The 23,022-nt window shown below is 45.5% G+C and overlaps 1 protein-coding gene across 5 annotated transcripts in view; it reads right to left on the reverse strand.

Annotated features, from left to right (window-relative positions):
* PTPN3 (protein tyrosine phosphatase non-receptor type 3) overlaps positions 1-22,677 on the reverse strand; it is a 2,254,194-nt gene extending 2,231,517 nt beyond the window's left edge. For 2 of the 5 annotated variants that reach the window (XM_069620560.1, XM_069620561.1), the window contains exon 1: positions 22,549-22,677. The gene's annotated coding sequence lies outside the window, so the exon portion shown is untranslated. The remainder of the gene's footprint in view (positions 1-22,548) is intronic. The other 3 variants (XM_069620557.1, XM_069620558.1, XM_069620559.1) reach the window with 2 other exon arrangements.
* Between the last annotated feature and the right edge of the window lie 345 nt (positions 22,678-23,022).

Genomic DNA, 23,022 nt, shown 5'->3' on the forward strand with positions numbered 1-23,022 from the left:
ATCAAGATGAGTAGTTTGGCTACTTGCTGAGAATTGTAATATGCAAGCTACCCAAATAGTTGACAAGACTTCAAATCACAAGTTTATCTCATTCATACAATATTATACACATCAATGAACTGAGGTATTAACAATGTTTGTGTGAAAACCGGAATGTTTAGGTTGTGAAGCTAACACAATTTTATCCAACACAATCCCTGAAGTTCTGTTAAGAATATACTAATATCAGGAGGAATGAAACATTTTCTGGAAAGTCCAGCTACAACAAAGTAGCTGTGCAACAAAGTAGGAGTGTTTTTTTTCCGGTTTATAGACATAATTTCGAATACAAAAATCTCGAAAGTCAAAAAGTCAAAGAAAAAAAAGACGAATTTTTTTATGACTTTCTTTTCGAAATGGGGGGTTTCCCTCAACCCCCCCCCGTTATTTTCTTTATTATTTTTTTATATAAACTAGAGCCAAAAAAAAAAATTCGACATTTTCATTCGAAATTATGACTGGACACCTTTTTTTCCCGCTACACTCTTATGGCATATATAATTGAAGATCCAAGACTGTGGTCTTGTAACATTGAAGTGAGATGTGTTACAACTGGTTATTTGGAGGTTGGTTAGTGATATGCGCTTTGTAGTGCGTGGTTTTTAATGCTTGAACTCAATACTATGGTTGTAAATTTATGCACAAATCACTTTGTTGGGGTGTACAAGACAAATTAAGATTTTGTGAATAAAGTACCTTTTTTTTAAAGAATCATTCTTGATCAACGCATTCTATATGGACATCCAGGTTTTCATATATAGGTTTTATGAGGCGATAATAACATCTAGAATAAACAGTAAGTCTAGCTGTCCAATTAAGCTACTGATTTACACAAGTACAGTGTGATGTTGGATGGGTCTGTCATTTCAGCAAGGAAATGTGCATTACAATCAAATACACACACACACAATATACACCCAGCTAATTTTCATAAGACAGCTTTCCAGCCGGTCATTTTTCTGCATTATGCTCATTTATGCGAAAGCATTTTAAAAGGAACACTATCAGAACAAGCTTGATTGTGCATGCTGGAGATTAGCAATGTAACAAAATTGTGTTAAACCCTTAATATCAGAAAAGTGGTAGGCACAACATCTTTGAATGTCCTCTTCTATCAACGTTGCTTTTAATAGTATGCCACGGTAGAGCTGGAAAACTTGTGTCTGAGCAGTACTTTAAGTGGAATAAATAAAGGTCAAGTGGGGTGTGACCTTCACGTACGTCCATTAACCTAGCTCAAAAATAAAGCTTCTAAGAAGAGATTCTAATTGTAGCACCGCTCACACAATTGGGATAAAATAAAAGGAGAAAAAAGGATTTTAATCCCAGGTATCCTGGCACTTCAGTTTGCATGTTGGTAGGAGACTTTGTGTTGTTAAGTGTGTGAGCAGTGCTTTAAGTGGCGTAAAAGAAGATATGTGAGGTATTTATTTATTTGCATTTTTAAAGCGCTCACACAGCCCGCGGGCATCGAGGCGCTGTTACAGGAATTGTTTTTTAGTTGCGTAATTGAGTTTTTTTTGTCTTAGTTGCGTATTTATAACACGCTTAAGTACCCAGAGGTTTCTAAGCGCGGACCCGGGGATCGAACCTGTGTTGCTTCATGTCGTCTTGCTTCCAAGGCGAACACGTTGCCGCTGAGCTATCCTCCCAGGACAATATAGTCTCTAAAGAGTGGCGAAAGTCTTATCCAGGATACCACAAAATAGCCCAACACTGCCGCTTAGAGGAGATGGTGCACGTTTCAGGACCTCACGAAAATAGGACAGTTAGTGGCTTGCCTAGTATCACCAACTTAATGGTCACTATTTTCCATACTTTGTTTTGCTGCATAGGTGGAAAGAAGCACAAAAAGGGATATGGTGATTTGCCCGGGATCACAAATATTACCAATGAGAAATCCATGACAAGAACCCAGGTCTCCTCCTGATTCCAATGACGATCCACTAGCAGACTTGCATGAAAAAATAAAACTCAATACAACTTTGACCACCCATTTATTTATTGTGCATGGGTTTCAAAATAATTCATTTACTTTGCTGGTTTAACCTTAGGATATGGTGAACCAAGTCGTCTCCCGTTTCACAACATGACAGGGATATAAATTATGTACATGACAGTTGTACATCAGTGTTGAAGCTTGGTTACACCAGTGTTGAAGCTTGGCAGGTTACACCAGTGTTGAAGCTTGGTGACTTGTCCGTGTCATGCATTGCCAAATCAATCACAAATGGGGGAGAGTAACTTGTGCGGCTAGTAGCCTTCAACTCGAAATTTTGCAACATGTTCTGCAACGCATACTGAAACCTTGAAACAGTATTTATATCACATCTCTTGTAAGGAGCAATACATATCTCAACATTTTGTACATGAAATATAGTACAAAAGGCAAAAATAACTGAGTGGGGTCACAGTAAGTGTTTGTTTTTTTTGGATTTGTTGGCACTCCCCCCACTTTTGAAGACTTATTTGGCAGGCATTTAGAAAACGTAGGGAAGCTCACTGCTATGCAGAGATACTTCATTGCCTATTTCTTGTAAAATGTAAGATCAATTCCAAAAAAATAAAAGGAAAAGCATGCACCATGGTTTAGAATCACTACGTAGAAACCAGAATGCAAAAAAAACCACTTAAAGTCCACAAGTTATGCTTACCCCATCATTCTGCATTGCAGCAGGTACCTAAAAGCAAAATACATATTTTCTATTTGTAGCGTGAGACATTCACTGGAAGGCATCTTGGCACTATAGAGAACAAGCAGAAAAGTGCTCCCATACTGCAACTAGAATTGATGGAAGAAAAGGCCCAGTTTAAAGGATTGCAAAATATCAAGAGCTCTGGTACAGCTTTAATTTGTAACAGGAGGCAGTTCCAGAGATTTTCTACCTGGTAAGAACACCACCTGAAGCAAGATGGTAGGTCCGACGTGTCAAGGGCTTACCAGTGGAAGTATGAACTCTGAGTCATGGAACAGACCATTGCGGTTTCTTGGTAAAGTACAGGGGTTTAAGACCATAGGCTTCTTTGTGAACTAAGCAAATCACCTTTAGCGGGATTTTGGTTTTCCCAAGAAACTAGAAAAAAAATATATAAATACATTTTTAAAAAAAAAGTGAAAAGGTACGAGTCCCAGGTAACAAACTGCAAGCCGCCAGGTTATACTCCCCTTAAAAGTCGATGAATAACTACTTGTCATGAGGGAGGCAAAGACTAAAAAAATATATATATTATTCCAGCGCAGTTTATGACTAAAGGGCACAGATTTAGGTCATTTGGGCATCAGGTGAAAAATGCTAAAAACTACTGAAATTACTGAAAGAAACCCGAATGTACTGTAAATTAGTAATTCTGTGAAGGATACTGAAGCAATCTTCACCCTCTGGACATTCACAGTAAAGACTGGTTTGGGACAAGACTCTGCAGTCCAAGAGGTAATTGGGTGGCTGAAATAGAACCATTTTTCTGGTGTTTAACTAGAAACCACGAGACATTTTTTGGTCACTGGCCACTAGACACTAGAAATCAAAGCATTCCTACTGCTGCCATCTTACTGTATGATCTGCGTATCCCCATTAGTGTAAAAACAATCTTAAAAGGGACAAAGTCAGTCGAGATCACATGGGGCGCTGCAGTACTCCCAACAGATAAGGAACAGAATTCATAATAATCCAAAGCAGATGTCGGAGTCGGGTTTGTCAAATAGGATCCACTCTAGCCCTAAACTGTTCCTTGGAGTCAGTGATATAGTCTAAGACCATGGTCCACAGTGTAAAAAGCTGCGACAGAACCGACAGGACCAGGGCCATGCCTTCAACAGCATCCGTCACTGAACGGAGATCATTATGGCCACTACCAAATTATGTCATCCCGGGACTATCACTTAACCGAAGAGAACATGCTTTTCTTCAATAAAGTCTTAGCAACTGCTGCCTTAACAACACTGAACTCATCCTTGAGACAAAGGACGAACAACAAACTGAGTTTATAACGAGTGAAGTAGATGTGAAAACATAAAACAGCACAATTGTGAAATTAATTTTCAGTCTCAGAGGTGGTCACTACTCGTAGGGAGCTCAAAAATTAAAAACCCGGACCACATATCTCCAGAGTATGAAGAATGATTCAGGTACAAAGCACAAAACCATTCCATTTATGTAGACGGAGACGTATGCATCCAGTGAATGGATATTCTACCGATGACTAGGATATTGCTTGAAAAAAAACGAATGCAAAAAAAACAAGGCTGTAAACACTGAATTTTGCAATCGAATTTTGGGATATTTGTGCAAATTTTTCGGAACAGATAGACGGGGGGTTGGGTGAGGGAATAAATTAAGGTTGGGGTTGCGGGGCGGGGGTTCCACTGGCCCCCGGCATTACATTTCGAAAACAAGAGCAAAAAAATAAATAAATAAATAAATAACTTCGACATTTTCAGCCTCGTTTGTTTTTCGTTATCTTAACATAGATCCATGGCTAGAATTAGCACAAGGCAGATAAACGATGTTCCCTGAAATCCATCAAACAATTCCATAAAGGCAACCAAGGGGTGTTAGACAGCGCTGTTGTCAATTAGGTCACTTGATCTGATCAATGCTGCCATACAGGACATTTACATCAGAGCTCAGTCACAGGCAAAGCAATAAACCCACCAGACCTTGCACTCCACATGTCCGATTACGATTCATAAATGGTGTGCTACCTGTCACAGGTGTAAAAGCATAAATCGGAGGTATACATGGGGAAATATTCTTTATAATGAGAAATCTACAACCATTTAATTAGACCAGAGAAGTACTTTCAAGTCTGCCCTCCATTTCTTTTTTTTTTCCAAATATATTTTTATTGGTTTTATACATACATTGCATTGGATGTTTGCAAGTACATAAAGAGCGCTGAGCGCTGCGCGCCGCGCGCTTGAGTTCAGTTGTGCAAGTGTTAAATCAACAAGGACAATGTCCTTCATAACAGAACAACAGTCATAACAACAACAGGTCAGGGGAGAGATTCTGGGGTGAAGCAAGCGATTAGTTTAGCCCTGGTGGGCCGAGATGGGGTAAATGTGGGTGAAAAGAGGACTTTGTGTGAGCTTTTAGGCCCTTGATCGTTTTCAGCTCGCAGTGCGTTAGATTGTTTAGGCCTTAGAGCCACATTCCTGGGTTCGCTGACAGGCCAGACCCTAGGCCACTTTGTACCTCTGCACGACCTTGGCCCCTTTTGTGTTTAGTCGGTTTTGTCCATCCATCGTAGGGAAGGGGGTTGTCGTGCTAGACCTGGAAATTGTTGGGTAAAGTCTAGAAAGGGAGCCCACGTTTGGGAGAATTTATCTCTGTTTCCGAGTCGTAGGGCAGTAATTTTTTCCGCTGCAATTATGTCCCAACATTTTGTCCACCACATTTGTACTGCCGGGCCCTCTGGGTTTTTCCACAGCCTGGCTATGGAGATTTTTGCCGCCGTGAGCAGGTGGGAGCATAGCTCTGCTCTATGCCCGGAGAGGGGGAATTGGTCTGCCCCGCTTGATCCAAGTAGGACGATGCCTGGGTCCCAAGGGATGGTGAGGCCTGTGATTTTGTTGATGTGGTCCAGCACTGTTTTCCAGAACTCCGTGGCCTTGGGACATGTCCAGAGTAGATGAAAGAGTGTGCCTTTGTCTGGGCACCCTCTCCAGCAGGCCGGGGGAATTGCGGGATTGCATTTATTGAGTATCTCTGGGGTCCGATACCATCTGAAGCATACCTTAAATGCACCTTCCTTGTTGGTAACGCATTTCGAACTCCTGTTCGCTCTAGCCCAGATGTGGTTCCACTCCTCCACCTCGATAGGTCTCCCTATGTCGTTTTCCCACTTTAGCATATATGGCTCTTTGCGTGATGGGTCGGTTCTGTCCAAGAGCTTATAGAGGGTGGAGATTCCGCCCTTTGGCGGGGGACCGGTGAGGGTGAGTTCCAGGGCGGTAAGGGCTCTGCTTCCATGGCGTTTCACCTCCCTGTTCGAGAGCCAGTGGCGGAGCTGAGTGTATCTAAATCTCTCGCTCTCTGGCACATCAAATTTTTCCTTGCAGGCCTCGAAGTCTAGGGGGTTTCCCTACTCATAAAAATCTTGCAGTCTCTCCAGCCCTCCATTCTTCCATCTCCCAAAGTTCTTGGGGTTACAGCCCGGGGTGAAATCTGAGTTACCCCAGACTGGGGTGAGGGGGCCCGTCGTGCTGCGGAGATTCCAGAGTCGCGCTGCTGCCTTCCAGCTTCTTACAGTATTTACAGTCGCCGTTAGAGGACCCATGTCCCCGATTGCACTGGGTTCCTTTAGGTGTGGCAGCGAGGTTATTGGGCTTGAGCTCCAGGCCTCCTCCAGCTCCAGCCAGCGGGGCTTGGAGGTGGCAGGGAGCCAGGCGAACGCTGACGAGAGCTGAGCAGCCAGCACATATCTTGCCACATCGGGCGCTCCCAGGCCTCCCGTCTCACGGCCCCGGAGCATGATCCTTCGCGGAATGCGTGGCTGTTTCCCCTCCCAGATATAGCTCATGACATGTTTTTGTAGCTTCTGGATCTCCTGTTTCGGGATCATGGTGGGTATGGCAGCGCACTGATAAAGGAGTCTGGGGATGAGGTTCATTTTCAGGGCCGTGATTCTTCCGAACCATGAGATCTCCTGCTTTTGCCATCGTCTGATATCAGCTCTGAGTTCTCTCAGGAATGCCGGGAAGTTGGCTTTGTATAGTCTGCTGGGAGCGCTGGGGAGCTGGACCCCCCAGGTATGGGAGGTTCCTCTTGGCCCAGGGGATCTGGTATTTTTCCTCCAGGTCTGCTACTAGCTGGCTAGGTAGGTTGATGCTCAATGCTGTAGATTTGGTAAGGTTGACCTTAAAGCCTGAGGCGTCCCCGAATTCTAGCAGTTCTTTCCATAAGGCCTTCATGGATTCCTCTGGTTTGACTAAGGTGAGAAGGACGTCGTCGGCGTAAAGGGTGATTTTATATGTTTGGGCCTTGATTGACAGCCCTTGGATCTTTACATTGCGGCGAACTCTGGTCGCAAATGGCTCCATGGAGAGGGCGAATACCAGGGGGGAGAGGGGGCAGCCCTGTCTAGTGCCCCTTGAGATTTTGATCGTGTCGGATCTGACTCCGTTCATTCTGAGGCTGGTGGAGGGGTGTTGGTAATTAGCTAGTGTCCATTTTATAAAGTTTGGGCCGAAGCCGAAATGAACGAGTGAATTTCGGATGTAGCCCCAGTCAACCATATCGAAAGCTTTATGTGCGTCCAAGGATAATACCATCGCTGCCTGCCCCCTCCTATTGGCTGATTCAATGACATTGATGGTTCTTCTTATATTATCGTGGGTGCAACGGCCGGGTATAAATCCCGTCTGGTCCGGGTGGATGATAGACGGGAGCAGTGGGGCCAGTCTGTTCGCTAAGGTTTTAGTGAAGATTTTTGCGTCATAATTCAGGAGGGTGATTGGTCTATATGAGGTGCACTGGCTCCGGTCCTTTCCAGGCTTCGGCAGTAGCACAGTGATTGATTCTTCCATGGAAGGAGTGGTCGTGCCTGAGGATAGAAATGAGTTAAATAGGGTAGCCAGGTGGGGGGCTAGGATGTATGCACATTTTTTATAGAATTGGGCAGTGAGCCCGTCTGGGCCGGGGGTTGAGTTTTTCAGTTTGGTTATGGTTTCACCGACTTCTTCTGCCGAAAAGGGGGATTCCAGGGCCTCAAATTGCGGACCTGGGAGGGGAGGTTGTACTTCAGCTAGGTATTTGGCTTGTGCTGCTTCGGAGGTGGGAGCACCTGACATAATCGATCTATGATGAGAAGCCATGATTCCCATTTTCTCTTTGATGGAGTAGCGAAGAGTCCCTTGTTCATCAGCGAGGCTGTGGATGAGGTTTCTTGTTTGTAGCTTTTTTAATTTGTGAGCCAGGAGCCGGTTTGCTTTGTTGCTGTGCACATAATAAAACTGTTTTGTGTAAGTTAGCGCTCTGACAGCTTTGTCGGCCAGGTGCATTTCTAGGGAACGTTTCGCCCTTTGGCGGATGCGGCTAGCTTTCCTGTTCGGGCCTCGTTTAAGGGTGTTTTCCGCTTCTGCCACCTCTGCTTCGAGTGCGTCTTGTTGTACTTTGTCCAGACGTCTGAGTCGGGCTGTGCAGTCGTTCACCGTGCCCCTGATGACAGGTTTCATGGCGTCCCAGATCATAGCCAGCGATGAGTCTTTGGTGGTGTTTTCCCTGAAATAATTCTTAAGGGCTTCCGCAATTTCAGTTCTGGTTGCGATGTCTGAGAGGATGTGCTCTTGGAGTTTCCATTGCCTCTGGGGTGGCTCCGGGAGGCAGGATACCCTTAGGTTCAATGTGACTGGAGAATGATCTGAGAGGGCTCTGAGCCCGATTTGGATGGCTTCGACGCAGGGAATGAGGTTACTTGAGATTAGAAGGAGATCGATCCGTGAGTATCCCAGGTGCACGTGGGAGAAGAAAGTGTAGTCCCTCTTTCCCATGTTGGCCAATCTCCATAAATCTATGGTGTCGGTTTCCCTTAAGAATTCTGCCATGGCCAGGGCTTTGCTGAAATCATCATTCGATGGGGGGAGCGATTTGTCAAGATTTGGGTCGGGAGTCAAATTGAAGTCACCCCCTATGAATAATTGACCCTCTCTGAAGGCAGACAGAGTTGGTAGGAGATTCCGCAGGAATTTGCTTTGCCCGGTGTTTGGGCAATATATGGCGACGATGGTGATGGGTAGTTCTACCAAGAGGCCTTTTAGCAGGAGATAACGGCCCTCGGGGTCCCGTTTGGTGGTGATATTGGTCAAAGGTAAGTCCCGATTTAGCAGGATGGCCACCCCCCTCTTTTTGAGATCCGCTGAAGCGAAGAAGCTTTTGTTGTATCGGTGGAAGGCAATGCGACGTTCGTCGCTCCTGAGGAGATGTGTCTCCTGTAGGCAAATAATATCAGGTGCCAGTTGAGCAAGCCTGTGCTCCACAGACTTTCTTTTCCGGGGGGAGTTCAGACCCTGGACATTCCAGGTCAGCATTGAGAGTTCCTTATCCGGCTGAGACATTATTAGGTAGGATTGATAGCGGATCTATGTGGCATCTTTTGGATTGTGGAGCTGGGGCCTCCTCAGCGCTGAGCGGACCCTCCACCACTGCCTTGGAGCCGCCGTGCAGGGAGGAGGGCACTCCGATTACTTGTATTTTGACCTTCGTTTCCACGTCACCTCCCGCCCGAGCCCAAGCTCCGAATCTCATTTTCCCCCCGACCAAGGAGAACCAACAACATGAACTAAAACATAACTTAAAACAGTTAACATGTAAAGGTATCCAGACCAGCCTTCTACCAACAGGGCTGTCGGCTGGGTCACGGACGCCATTTGTGTCGGAGACCACGGGGTCTCATGCTGTAGTGGTGAAGATCTTGCAAATCGAGAGAACACTCCGCCGGCAGCTCTGGCCCACCCGGCTGTGAGGACAAAGGGTAGGTCGGCGGCGACCCGAGTAGGCCAGATAAATGTGAGTATTTAGGGTAGCCCTCTGGCCCCCAAGAAGGCGGGCCAGTGTGTGTTGACAGGCTCTGGAGAGGACCAGCATGGAGCTGGGGAGATCGGCCTCTCAGTTGGTATTGGTTTTATTCCCCCTAACAGGAGGGCCGCGCATCCTGCGTCGGCCAACCACCCGGGACCAGGAGCAAGAAGCCCCCCCCTCGGCCCCTTCGGGGGAGCGGGCCGGGCCCCCTGGGACCTCCCCCTCCAGGTCCGGATTCATAAACACTGCAGCCTCCCGTGGGGATGGAATTTGCTGAGTCTTTCCCTCCCAAGTGAAGGAGAGGCCTGAAGGGAAGCTCCAGCGGTAGGGGATCTTGCGCTCTCGTAGCCAGTCGGCCATAGGTTTGAGAGCTCTTCGTTTGGCTAGGGTGGAAGCAGCTAAGTCTTGGAACAGGGCGATCTCCGAGTCCCGGAAGTGGATCTGGCCCATGGCCCTGGCTTCCTGCATGATCTCCTCTTTGAGTTTATAGAAATGAATCCTGACCAGGACATCGGCCGCCCCATTGGACCTCTGCCTGGGCCTAGCCCTGTGTACTCTGTCCAGCTCAAGGGGAGAGTTGTCTGTGAGGGTGATAATGTGGCAGAGAAGGTCGGAGACGTAGGATGGGAGCTCCTTCTCTGAGACTGCAGCTGGGATTCCCCGGATTCTAATGTTATTCCGCCTCGAGCGGTTTTCAGCGTCCTCTTGTCTGGCCTCAAGCGCCTCGCACCTGCACTCCAGGGCCCTGATCCTGTCCGCCCCCTCTCCGATCTCAAAGTTCTGCTCACATAATGTAGACTCAATCTCCTCGGTTCTGGCCTCCACCTCCCCCACTCTCTTGTCTAACCGGGTAATTTGGGTCTTGACCTCTTCAGTGCCCTTCTGGAATTCCCTGGTGAGGGCCGATAGAAGCTCATGGAGGTCTGCTTTCGTGACCGCCTGTGATACTTGGTCATTGGGGAGGCCGTTCCCCATCCCCGCGTCCATGCGCTCACCCCTCTTGCTTTTTTCCCCCGCAGGAGGCATTGTTAATAGAGTAGAAATATCAGTCTGTTTGGCGGCTTTGCCCGATTTGGACATGGCAACCCGGGGACGCCCCTGCAGCTATGACGGGGGCGGAGGGGCCACCAGCCAGGCCCGGGGGGCAGCAGAGCGTCCAGTTAGGGCGAGATGCGGCAGGTGCCGCCTTACCTTGTAGCAGTGCTTTAGGGAGGCTACCTCCCCTCTCTGGAGGTGTGCCCGAAGCGTGTGGCGAAAGGAAGTCCAGGGGCTCAGGAGAGTGAAGAAGAAGCTGATGGGAGCCCCGGCGCGGGCTCAACCTGCAGGGTAGGAAGCGTGGGGAGACCCCGGGGTCGTTACTTGCCAGGTTTACCTTACTTCCGGAGATGAGCCCCCCCTGGGAGGTATGCTGGGTGATGGGACCTCCGTGGCCCCGAGGTGAATGGGCCCCGTCCACACTGAAGCGGGCAGATCCAGGCGGCTATGTAGCTGAAGTTGAGGCGTTGTGGCCGAAGTTGAGGTGGAAAGGGTGGGAGCTGTTGAGGAATAGGCTCCTTCCGATGGCAGTGAGGCAAGGGGGGGGGCACGGTGAGCAGCGAGCTCGTAGCAGCCCCTGGGCGTCTGTTCAATTGCGGCCTCTGTCCAGGCCGGAGGCCCCCCCCGGATCGCTCCGCAGGGATGCTGGTCTGGAGGCCGGGTCCCCAGATGGCCCGCCGCGGCTGGATGTCCTCCGGATCGGCTCAATTTGCTGGTCTGCCCCCACAGGAGACAGGAGGCAGACGGGGGCCGCCGAAGTAATTATCCGGGAGGGAGGAGGGAGGAAACCAGGAGGCCCCCCGGGCACCCAGCCCCCGTTCAGACACCGCGGCCCAGATCGATCGGCTGGTGTGCGGGGCTGGCGTGGAACGGCAGACCGCCGATCTCCGATCCCCGGAGCAGGAGAGGCGGGGGAGGGGCCCCCGGAGCCGGATTCACCCTCGGGCGCAGCCGGGCCCCAGAAGGGAGCCGGCGAGCCTCCGGGGCGATGTGATGGCCGAGTCGCTGGATTCCGCCGGCCCAATCCCGCACCCGGGGTGCTCCGATCCCAACCCCTAGGCTCCGGGCTTAGTGCCGGGCTGGGGAGGCGGCCGCCATCTTGCTACGTCCCTCGCACCCTATTGGTGTGTCGCAGGCGGCAGATCTCTGCAATCCGCGTCGGTAGGGCTCCGTCATGCCGCCCAAGTGTTCCGCAGCATCTCAGCTGTCGATCGCTGAAGAGTGGGTCGAGAAGATCTAGTGTTCACCGGGCCTTTTCCGTGGCGACGTGACACCAGCCGGGAGCTCTCACAGAGCACGTCCGACTGCCATGGCTCCAAGCCACGCCCCCCTGCCCTCCATTTCTGAAAAGGCATTTGGTACTCAAGTCAGCCCTACTGTTGTGCGATTTGGCATATAATCAGTGTATATTTCTTGAATGAGTCATCAGTGAAGGTGTCAACTCTCTTACAGGCGGTAGGCAATGTAGTGAAAATGAAATTCAGACCACATTTGTTTGAATGCGTTACATATTCATTATATTGAAGTGTAACCTGAAAACTGCGGTGCTTCAGTCACACACAGGGACCTCACCCTCAACAAGCAAGTGCCCCCATGTTTCAACTTTGCTAGACTGCCATGTCTTTCAGACATGGGTTCCAAGGAAAAGTCAATAAAATGCACCCGTCATACATGCAAATATAGAAAGAAAGTGCGCAGATTTTAACATTCTCCAGTATTCTTCAATGTCCAATGAGTGCTCTTAACTTCATTTCATTCGGTGATCATTCAACACGGCCTGGAAAGAGACGTATTCAATGCCTAAATGTAAAACTAGATTGTTCCAACTCAAGTGGAGACAAAAAGGCCCCCTCTAAACCAAACGTTGACGAAATGTGCTTTAGAGACTAAACAGTAGGCTGCAGGTCAGGTACAGCTCATCCTTCCTGTGATTACATTATGGCGATGAAACTCCAATTGAGCCTCAGTGCTTTCCCAAAAACTGAAAATTCCAGATTTTAGCTCCATAAAAACCAAGGATGAAAGCATTGCTGGAACCGTTCGCAAATTATACAAACGTTTGAACAGGACAACCACTTAAACAATAGCAGCTTGGCAAGCAGAATAATGCAGCAATGATCAACTTCCTCACTCAGGCCCCACACTCTATAATCTAATGAGTGTGGAGAATTTTGGCACAAACAGAGCTTCCTGCACAGAGGTGAGCAGAACACCTTATCTGGACACCTCTTGAAGCCTACAGACATTGAATTTAGATAGCGTCAAATCGCAAGAGAGAACAGCTCAGACGTACTCTAGATGATGGACAAGCCTGCAAACTTCTAGTAGTGGGTAAATTCTGTTACTATCAGTTCCAGGTTGAATGGGGGGGGTCTTTGTTGTAGAAAATCATGCTTGTGCAATGTGAACTGAAGGCAGTATAAAGGAGTAGGTGAATACCCCACCGAATATGTTGCTCACAAAGGAATATGTGCCAATGTTTATTTATTTTTTGAAATTTTTATTTTGGTTAACAGGATATACAACACACAAAATTTGGGCACAACAAAATGATCTGAAACAAAGAACTATATACACCATCATCTGTTCATTAAAGCCCAACCCCCCTCCCACAAAAGGTCTTCATAAAATTAGTATAATGAGAGAAAGTTCCCCTAAATCTTCTCAAACAGTGCAAGTTTCCCCTTCTATTCTGTATAATATATGTACATTCTCTCCATATCCGCCAAATTATGCATTTCTTTAATACATGCCTCAACCTTTACGGATTCTGCAGTCTTCCAACTATTTAATATTATTTACCCCCCCCCCCATCATTGCACCTCTGAACACCCACTTTTTTCCTGACACACAGTTCTTCCAAAATCTCATAATTCCCCAGTAACAGTCTTGAAATCAAAAGCAATTCTTTCACCCAGAACTTTCTCACAGATAGTATCAAACTCCAACAAGAAACCTTGCACTCTCCTACAATCCCATAACATGTTCTAGAGTGCCAGTTTCATGCACACAAGCCCAACAATCCGAATTGTCCATTAGACCTCTCTTCTCCATCCTCTCCGGAGTCCAGTAAATATTTTAATCTGTCGAGATCTTTCCGTCAGCCCCAAAGAACACAGTCTGACATTTACACACATCTTTAACCATTCCAGAATCCCACCTCTAATCCTCCAACTCCATTCTGCCCTTAATTATTCATTGCCTTTGTACTCTGCCACAATCCATATACTCGACTGGCCAAGCCAGTTTCTCTTAACTTTGCTTTCATAACAAAGATTCAGCCTCTCTTCCCTATCAACCTCACCAATTGCTTTTCTGAGTTTCCGATAATCTGACAGAGTAAAAATCAAAATGTTAAATTTAGCCTCCATTTCTTTTGCTGTCATCCATTTCCCATTTCTGAAAAGATCCGCAATCCACCTTACACCATCAAGAAACCAGCCAGGCCAGAATATAACTTTCCCCTCTAGTCTAATGCTCGGATTCAACCAGACTGATGCCCCAGGATCTTTTAAACGCATCAATTCCCAGATATTCATTCAGTTTCTTCCATGAATTTCAGAAAATCACAAACAAAGGATCTTACACACAACCTGTCCTAGAAACAAAGTTTAAATCCGCCCTTGGTGTGAATGGACCGTTGTAGCTGGATTCAGCAAGCACCCATTCATCTGGTTCAGGTTGTAGAAAAGCAGCCAAGAACTGTGAAATAAAAGCCAGATGATAGCCCCTAAAATTTGGTCCCCCTCACCCACCTTTAGTCAAGGGTAAGTTTAATTTACTCAATTTTAATCTAGGCGGTTTTTGGTCCCAGAGAAAATTTTCAAGGCGTCTATCAAGTTCTTTCCAATATTTCATATCAATTTCTAATGGAATCATACTTCAAACATAGTTTATCCTAGGTGTTGAGACCACCTTGACTGCATTGACCTTCCCCCATAGGAAGTGATGTAATAAACATCATCGCTCCAAATCCTGTTTGAAGGCAGTACAAACCATGATCTAGTTTTCCTTTACGAAGTCAGTAATTCTAGACGTAGTCCATACTCCTAAATACAACAGCTTTTCAGCACACCATTTAAATCCTAATTGCGTGACGAATTGCTCATCAGAGCTTGACATAAGAGGCAGAACTTCTAACTTAGCCAAGTTTATTTTGTAACCTGAACCAATTGAAAGTCGACAAGATATTCATATGTATTGACATAAACTGTTTCAGATTCCTCAGAACCAGGAGCAAACCTCGGCATACAACCACAACTTCTGTTGTAGCCCCCACCAACTTAAACCCTGCAAACCTGAGTCCATTCTGGAGTTTTTCTGCTAGAGGTTCAATCCCATTGATGAACAATAGAGGGGACAGGGGACACCCTTGTCTCGTACCCCGTTCTAACACAAAAGAGTCTGATCTGAAACCATTGGTGTTGACATCAGCAGTTGGATTGCAATAAAGTAACTTAATCCAGGACATCAAATTGGTTCTACGTTATTTCGCCGCAGTATTTTTCATCGCAGGTTTTTTCATCACCGTTTTTTTTCCAAAAACTCATCGTTTTTTGGGGGGGTTTTTGTTTTTTTGGGGAGGGTTTACCCACCTAAGCCCCCCTTGTTTTTTTTTTTATTCCCTTACACCCACAACCATATATTTAATTTTTTAACCCCCCAAAAAAAAAAACGAGTTTTTCGAGAAAATAAAACGGCGATGAAAAAACATGCGATGAAAAATACTGCAGTGAAATGCGTGTATACCATCAAATTGACACCAAATCCCATTTTCTCAAGGACCTTCAAAAGAAATTCCCAGTTTACCCGGTCAAAAGCTTTTTCGGCATCAAGGGATAGGACCGCAGCGTCATCATAGGTGTCAGTTGCCACTGAAATTGTGTGTAGTAATTTTCTAATGTTGCTCAAAGTTTTCCTCCCCTTCACGAACCCAGACTGATCTTTGTGAATCAATGATGGAAGCAGATTCTCTAACCTTAAGGTCAAAAGTTTAGACAGTATCTTGTCAGTATTAAATTAGACTAATTGGTCTATAGTTTGATCTTTCCCTTTTTTTTTTAGAAAGACCGAGATCATAGCATGTCGCGTGGTTGGTGGTAAGTAGCCATTAGCCATCGATGTTGTGATCATATCCTTCAAGAGAGTTAGTGCAGAATTGGGCAGTAGTCTATAGAACTCCACCGGCAAACCATCGAAACCCAGTGACTTTCCAGTATTCAACCTTCCAATCGCTCGCTTAAATTTCTTCCAATGTTATATCACCTTCAAGGATTTGCGAAGTGTCTTCTGAAATCTTTGGAATATTCAGCCCCCCCCCCAAGGAATCTTTCTCCTGTATTCATGATATGCGATTCATTTTTGTATAACTGTGTAAAATGACCGAAAAACCTCATTAATTTCTTTTGGGTGGAAAGTAATCTGTCTTGCCTTTGAATTGAGGTAATTGCACGTTCTGACTCTCTTTTCCGTAATCTATATGCCAACCAGCAATCGCACTTCTCCCCCTTTTCAAAGCATGTACATTTTTGATAAAAGATCTTCCTCTCCACCATGTCCGTGATCAGAGTCTTTAATTCCTTCTTCAATTTCAAAAGTTCTGGAACCAAGTCAGTACTCAACTTGGATTAGCCATAAGTCTCCTGGATAGGTCCTTTATGCTTAACTCTAGTTATAAATGTCTTTTCTCTAACTTTTTCTTCTGTCCACTTGCTAGGCCAATGAGCATACCCCTCACAGTGCATTTGAATGACAGTGCATTTGAATGCCTCCCACACTATATCTGGTCTAACTTCCCCCGTACAGCTTTCTTCTATGAAGAACTCAATGTCCGCAATTAATTTGTCAACCACCTCCACATTGTGCATCATCAATGTATTCATCCTACAAGTATATCGTTTGTGCAATGTGAAATCTAATTTCAAGTGCATGATCACATGTGCATGATCTGTCAACAGGATGTTACCAATACTGCTAGTCAAGTAATTTTCCGTTATCTTCCCTGCCGTCAGCAACATTACAATCTGGAGTACACTGCATGTGCCCCTGAGAAAAAACTATATTCCCTAGCCTAGGGGTGTTCTAGCCTCCACCCATCCTTCAAATTATGTTCTACGAGAAGCTTCTTCAAAAGCTGAAGAGTGATTGTCATTCTGTCTACCGGGCCTTGAAATACTCATACAATCCTTGATCTAAGACCGCATTAAAGTCCCCTCCCAGTATTATGTGCTAGGAGCCCAAATCCTGAATCGTTTGTGGGACCTTCCTAAAAAAGCTCCAGTCCTCTACGGACGTGGCATAAATGTTACATAAAATAACATCTGAACCTTGAATGTTGACTAATAATGCAATAATCCTTCCCTCTCGATCCGAGACAGCTTTAAGACTTTGATTGGGGCATTTTTCCCGATTAGAATCGCTACACCTCTAGATCTAGAATTAAATGTTGGTTGAACCATATACTTTGCCAATCCACCCCTTTTTCAGGCTATCCAATTCTTCCTTAATGAAAGGTGTCTCTTGAATGAAGCATACCTCTTTTCTGATCATTCAAATACTTCATAATTCTCTTTCTTTTATGAACGTTATTCAAACCATTCACATTCCATGTGACCACACGTAATTTATCACTCATCTTCAACTCTCCTTTCACTTCAATCACCACTCCCAAATCCCACTCGCACAAAAGGTATGAAACCGCACTGAATGTACAAATGTGAAACCTGACCCACCCCCTCTGAAACAGAAGCAAGACACGAAGAACAGTATAACAGTTAAAAATGTACAATACATTCCAAACAGTCCAGCACCCTGGACTCCTCTCTTAAATTTAAGAACTCCTACCTAATATAGAAAAACCCATTTTAATACACTAGAATAACCCAAATAACTTCCTTTAATCTATAGCCATCTCCATCTGACCGGACCATGACCAGATAGAGAATGCACACCCTTTATATACAATGATGTGGCAACTGTTGAGATCTGGGACACAAGAGTTTAAAATTCATCGCTACCACTCTCATTTTCTAAAGAATGTATATATTGTTCCCATCACTGAAGTGCAAGTTCCCCCCGCAACCAGCTCACAAATCTCCTAGAAATAAGCCAAATACATTAAACTATGACAGCCACTCCCATCAAATACACTCCCATTCCTATCCCGAATCCGACAACCCAATTTTCCATAACTCCCACAGTAGCGATCAAATCTTAAACACTGTAGTATACAATGAATACTGCATAAAATTCCCCTCCTATACGCAATCCGATAAATTCCTCCCACTTGTTCCCATCAATTTCCTGATTGATTGTGCACATTTATTTTCAATAACTTTAAATTCTAGGTAGAACCATGTACCTTAAGACTGATGTAGCATGTTCAGACCATCCTGACATTTTCTAAACACCAGGCAATAATAGTTAATTATTCCCCTCCAACCCCCACATCATCTAGGGAACATGGAGATCAATATGTTTTCATCGGCTTCAGCAGTAAAAGATTTAGCATAGTACAATTGACCTATTGCACGAGCAGGTCAGGCATTTAAAACTACACATCACATTTCGCCATGCCGTATCGATTTCTCTTCTTAATTACAATCTTGTTTCCGGCCCGGACATATCCAAATCATCAGTCAAGTAGTTGCTGCTATCCTTTGATAATCAATAGTGAACCTGGTCTCAAAAAGGCCCCCAATAACCCAACACGCAAAGGAAGTGCACATTCTCCAACTATTTTCATCCTAGGGGTTGTTTGTTGTCAGAGTGTCTTTGCAGATTAAACCACGGCCTTTCAGCATATAATATACATTAAATTGTTTACAGCAAAAAATCCCTTATTATTGCCTCGACTTATTTAACTTAAAGCTGCGACCATGGTTGTCGGCCAATAATCACAAGATGGTGCAAAACTTCAACAACCACCCCCAAAAGAACATCATAGCACATCTTAAAGGACCGGCCACCCCGCACCACCAGACCTGCAACGTTAATTCTAATTCTTTCACTTTCATCCACCATATGGTACTCAATCCTACCAATCCATAGCAATCTCTGAAAACACTGTGTTATGCATTGTAATTTATTTCTTAAACATTGCATTGTCCTATTACCTCTACATATTTATAACATTAGACAATGCTTTACAATAAATACCATGTATAGAAATGCATCCAAAAACACTCACTTAAAAAACAGCATAGCGTCCATTAAGAACGTTCTTGAGCGCCGCTTGCAATGGTGTTAGTCATTAAAAACATGGCAAATGCGACTCCCCCCACTCAGAGCCCTAACTCGTACTGTGCCACCTTCTTATTTTGAAATCCTTTCTTCACACACTGTAACACCAGTTTCAGTGAGCACAGGCAGGTAGAAAAATGGCAAAGAGCCCCAACATTGAGAGAGCCGCATCTCTAGCGCAACGCCAGACTTAGAGGAGGCACGGAGAGGGGGCAGTGTCGAAAGACCACCTGTCAGCCACAGCTGGCAGGCCATGTGCTTAATTAAGGTGACAGAGATAATATCTGAGGGGAAAAACACTCAGGGAATTGGGCGCCCTTTGATGACAATGTCACACAGTCTGACTGGTGGGCAGCTCCTCTGTGCAAGGTAGCCCTGTCACATAAAGGTTGGGTGGGGGCGGTTGCACAGTGACAGGGCAGCGTGGAGAGCATGCTGTGGACAAGTACCTTACAAAGGATGTGCATGAAAAGCTTTTAGGATTAACCTTCAAGTGTAAAAGGTGGCCTGGTGGGAAATGCGCTGGCAAGCATTGTATGGTGTATGCCCCGACGGACTGTCAGAGGATATTGGAGCAAAGTAGGCAATGTGGACAGAGTGGGAAGCAAGCTCCCGGTAGTAATATCACACGGTATTATGCCTGGGAGGCGGTGCGTTCAGGGCACGAAAGAACTTCCTGCATCGATTCATGCTCTTCAACAAACCTTTAGTTTTTGCATTATTAACTCACAGTAAGGGCTAACGGCCGTTGTTGGACTTAGAACGACAGGTAGCCACTCCATACCAATACAGACATAGCATCAGTTTGAGATCGATACCACACCATTGCCCATAACCTGTATAGCAGCCTGGACAGCCCTGTAGCTCTGGCCAATACGCATCAAATCTATCGTGACACCCGCTCATGTCCATTTGGGTTCCGGTTAATGCTACGTTTTCGTTTTAAATTACACAAGGTCCTGTGGATCAGCTGATGCGACACACGCACATTGATGCGCGTAATCTTGCAGGCAAGGTTCTTTCCTCTAGTCTGTTGTCGGCACGGGCTGGGAGAGAAATGACGGTGAACATTCTTCAAAAATAAAAACGTTTAACTGCATTCTCGAAGCGGCACCATTTTCCAGTCCAAAATTATTACGAAATACTTTGAATTATGCTGAAATATATAAAAATATATATAAAGTCTCTGAAGTCATACCCCATGAGGATGGCTATAGGAAGACTCAGTTAAGCCAGTAAATTAGAGTTGTTTCTAAATGCATCCAGCCATTTCATAGCTTCTTTAGGGTCAGATGTACTCTTTTCACCATCTCAGAATGCCAGTATCAGTAAATTGACCCGGTAAAGAAAGGTCTTCTCTCCCAGTGATCTAGCCAAATCCATAGCCCCTTTAAAAGACTTCCTGATTAATAAAGTTTCTTTAGGATACGGTATATATAAATCAGATTACCTCTAAAGCAGGCATCTCCTTTGTTCCTTGCAGCCCTCAGAATATCCACCTTTGTTCTGGTGTTCATGAGTGAGACCAAGATTTGTCTAGCTTTAGGACCCGCATTCTTGCCCACTCTGTAGACATTATCTATATCCACTGGGGCAATATGCTCACAGTTGTAGCAGACCTTCAGTATTTCCATCACCACAGGTATCAAGGCCTCACAGGGTTTTTCTTCAACCCCCACCATTCTCAGATTCCTACTTCTGATTTTTAGTTCCATCACCAAGCTTTTCTCTTTTCCCTTCTGTACCTCTTCTTTCAAATTGTTGTACGCCCTGAAACTGGCTGCAATTTCTGTAGTCATTGATGATGAGCCATTTTCCAAGACAGAAACTCGGCTGTCCAGCTGGAAAACCTTCAGGGAAAGGTCATCCATGGAAGATTTAACATCCCCCACATCTTGGACCACTTTTAGAAGCAAGGAATAAATATCCTGCGGGCTAGGAACCTAAGCCAACTCCGATACTGGCTTGGGCTTCTTAGGAATGGGGTTTTCAGCAATATCAATCTTTTTCTTTGAGTTCATAATCCAAAATTATTAGTAGAAGGAGAGGGCCAGGAGCTGTAGGATTATGCTGCTGCCTGCATTCCGGAATCGTGCCAATGGGTTTCTAGTCATGTAAATAACAGGTGAAAGGGTGGGGGCAATTCTAGGCATGTACCCAAGGTGAGATGTTGGAAGTATGTTCCATCAAGGTGTAGTTTAAAGCAGCTTAACTCAGCAGATCAGCCCAGGACCAAACGCAAGAGACTTTAGTATTGCCCACAGAAACTCCATGCACGTCAGTATACTTGGTGGGTATCTCTGCTAGCATCATATCCATGTTCAACTTGGATAGGGTCCTGTATGAAACAGTCATTGAGGGTTTATTAGACCTCTAAAAAGAGAAAGTGTGGCAGCATACCATAAGTATGCTACACTGCAAGTCACCAAGAGACTAGGCTTTGTGAAATTCTGGCGTTAATCCGTCCAGGCTCTGGGATTTACAAAACACAAAGTCTGCAAATGTGTTACAGATCAATCATACTGGGCTTTCTAATGATGCCGCCACAGCAGCATCCCGATGGGGAATCCTTATGAGGTCTACAAATGCAGGTGTGTCTGCACCTTCAGGCTAGTCTAGATTGGTAACTTTTTCTTCAAAACTAGCTAACACATTAATTTGGAGTGGATCCACAGAATTACTCGTATTGGAGTCAAAAATCCCAAATTCTATAGTCTTCTCTCCCAAATGCATCCCTAATTTACATGGATTCTCAATTTCCCCATACTTTCTTGCTGCTACTTGTCCATTCAGAAATTTGGTTTCAGTTTCTGCAGCATAATATATCGATCTCATTTCCCTGTTTCAAACATGAGCCCTGCTCCTATTGCTATTATGTCCAATCTACTTGTCATGTCCCCCATACAAACCTTGATGTAGATCCTAAATGCTTCTAGAAGCATGGCATATGAGGAAACAGATTCCACATTAAAACTAAAGATCCCACTAACGTGTTATGAATATCTTGTATAAGCAGTGGGCCAACAAGGCAGGCACTTTTTTTAGCTACATCTAGACCACGTTGCAGAAAGACATTTTGGCACTAACAGGCTGTGGTCTGAAAGCATGCTGGCGAAAATAGTGTATTCCTCAACCCACACAAATGTTCGTGGAAATCAATGATCAGTCAATAAATGCAAATAAGTCATGCACCCCAGAACAACAAGTATATTTCCACACATCTAGATATTTAGATCGCCACACACCTTTCAACCTGTGGAAATCCATCAGATGGGCCCAGACACCCCACCGTTGCAGCCTTCACCGACTTGCGCATTGCCAAACAACGTCAGAGTGCAGCAAAGCTGCCACCAGGAGGGTGCTGCTGGGTCACAACCACTTGCCACAGTGCTTAGAGTTGCACCCAGGGACACAGCAGAGAGTAACATTCAAATGTTAAGTTGTACAGGGTGCTGCTCCCACTGAAATATTATCCTTCCCACCCACGAAAACCAGACACCAGCACTTAAGAGTTCCTGCATTCCAGTCGCACCAGCCCCGATGGGACTGAACCATTCAGTGACATCTCAGCAACAGCCCAACCAAGTGACCAGCTGGGGCTGCCAGTCGCCAAGCCCGAGTGGGCTACTTGTGTCCATTCAACCCTGCCCCGCGCCAATAACGCACGCAACCAGCAGAAATACAGCAGCATCCACGATCCTGCCACAGCACTCACCTGATGCTGCCTGGAAACTGAAAAGGAGAGTCTGGCAGAGGGAGGACTTATGGTGCGTGCATTATAAATTGAAACACGCTTTTAAAGTCCCCATGAGATTCGATAGCATTGTGTGTTTCTTAAAAAAATTGCCGACACTTTCTGAAATGCCTTTTAGAAATGATGACGTATTTCTGAAATGCCTTTAAGTCGTCCTGACGTTTTCACGTCGGACGTCTACGTGCTTATGGAGAGAATCATGGAGGTGGAACGACGCACTGCCTTGCACGGACAGGTATAGTTAGGTGCCGGTAGGTTTGTTTTTCCTACTTCGTTTTTGGTTGCAGCAATAGCGACCCTATGTATGTCTTCTTAGCTGGTAAGTACTACGCGGGTAAGCCCCATCATCTCCGCACCCAAACAGAAGTGATATATAGCTGTGCAGCGCACGCCGAGGGAATTTCAGAGCAGATTTTTGCAAATTCGGCTTTCAGG

The sequence above is a fragment of the Ambystoma mexicanum genome, chromosome 5q (assembly GCF_040938575.1).
Source record: "Ambystoma mexicanum isolate Mex_15411 chromosome 5q, UKY_AmexF1_1, whole genome shotgun sequence".
NCBI lineage: Eukaryota > Metazoa > Chordata > Amphibia > Caudata > Ambystomatidae > Ambystoma > Ambystoma mexicanum.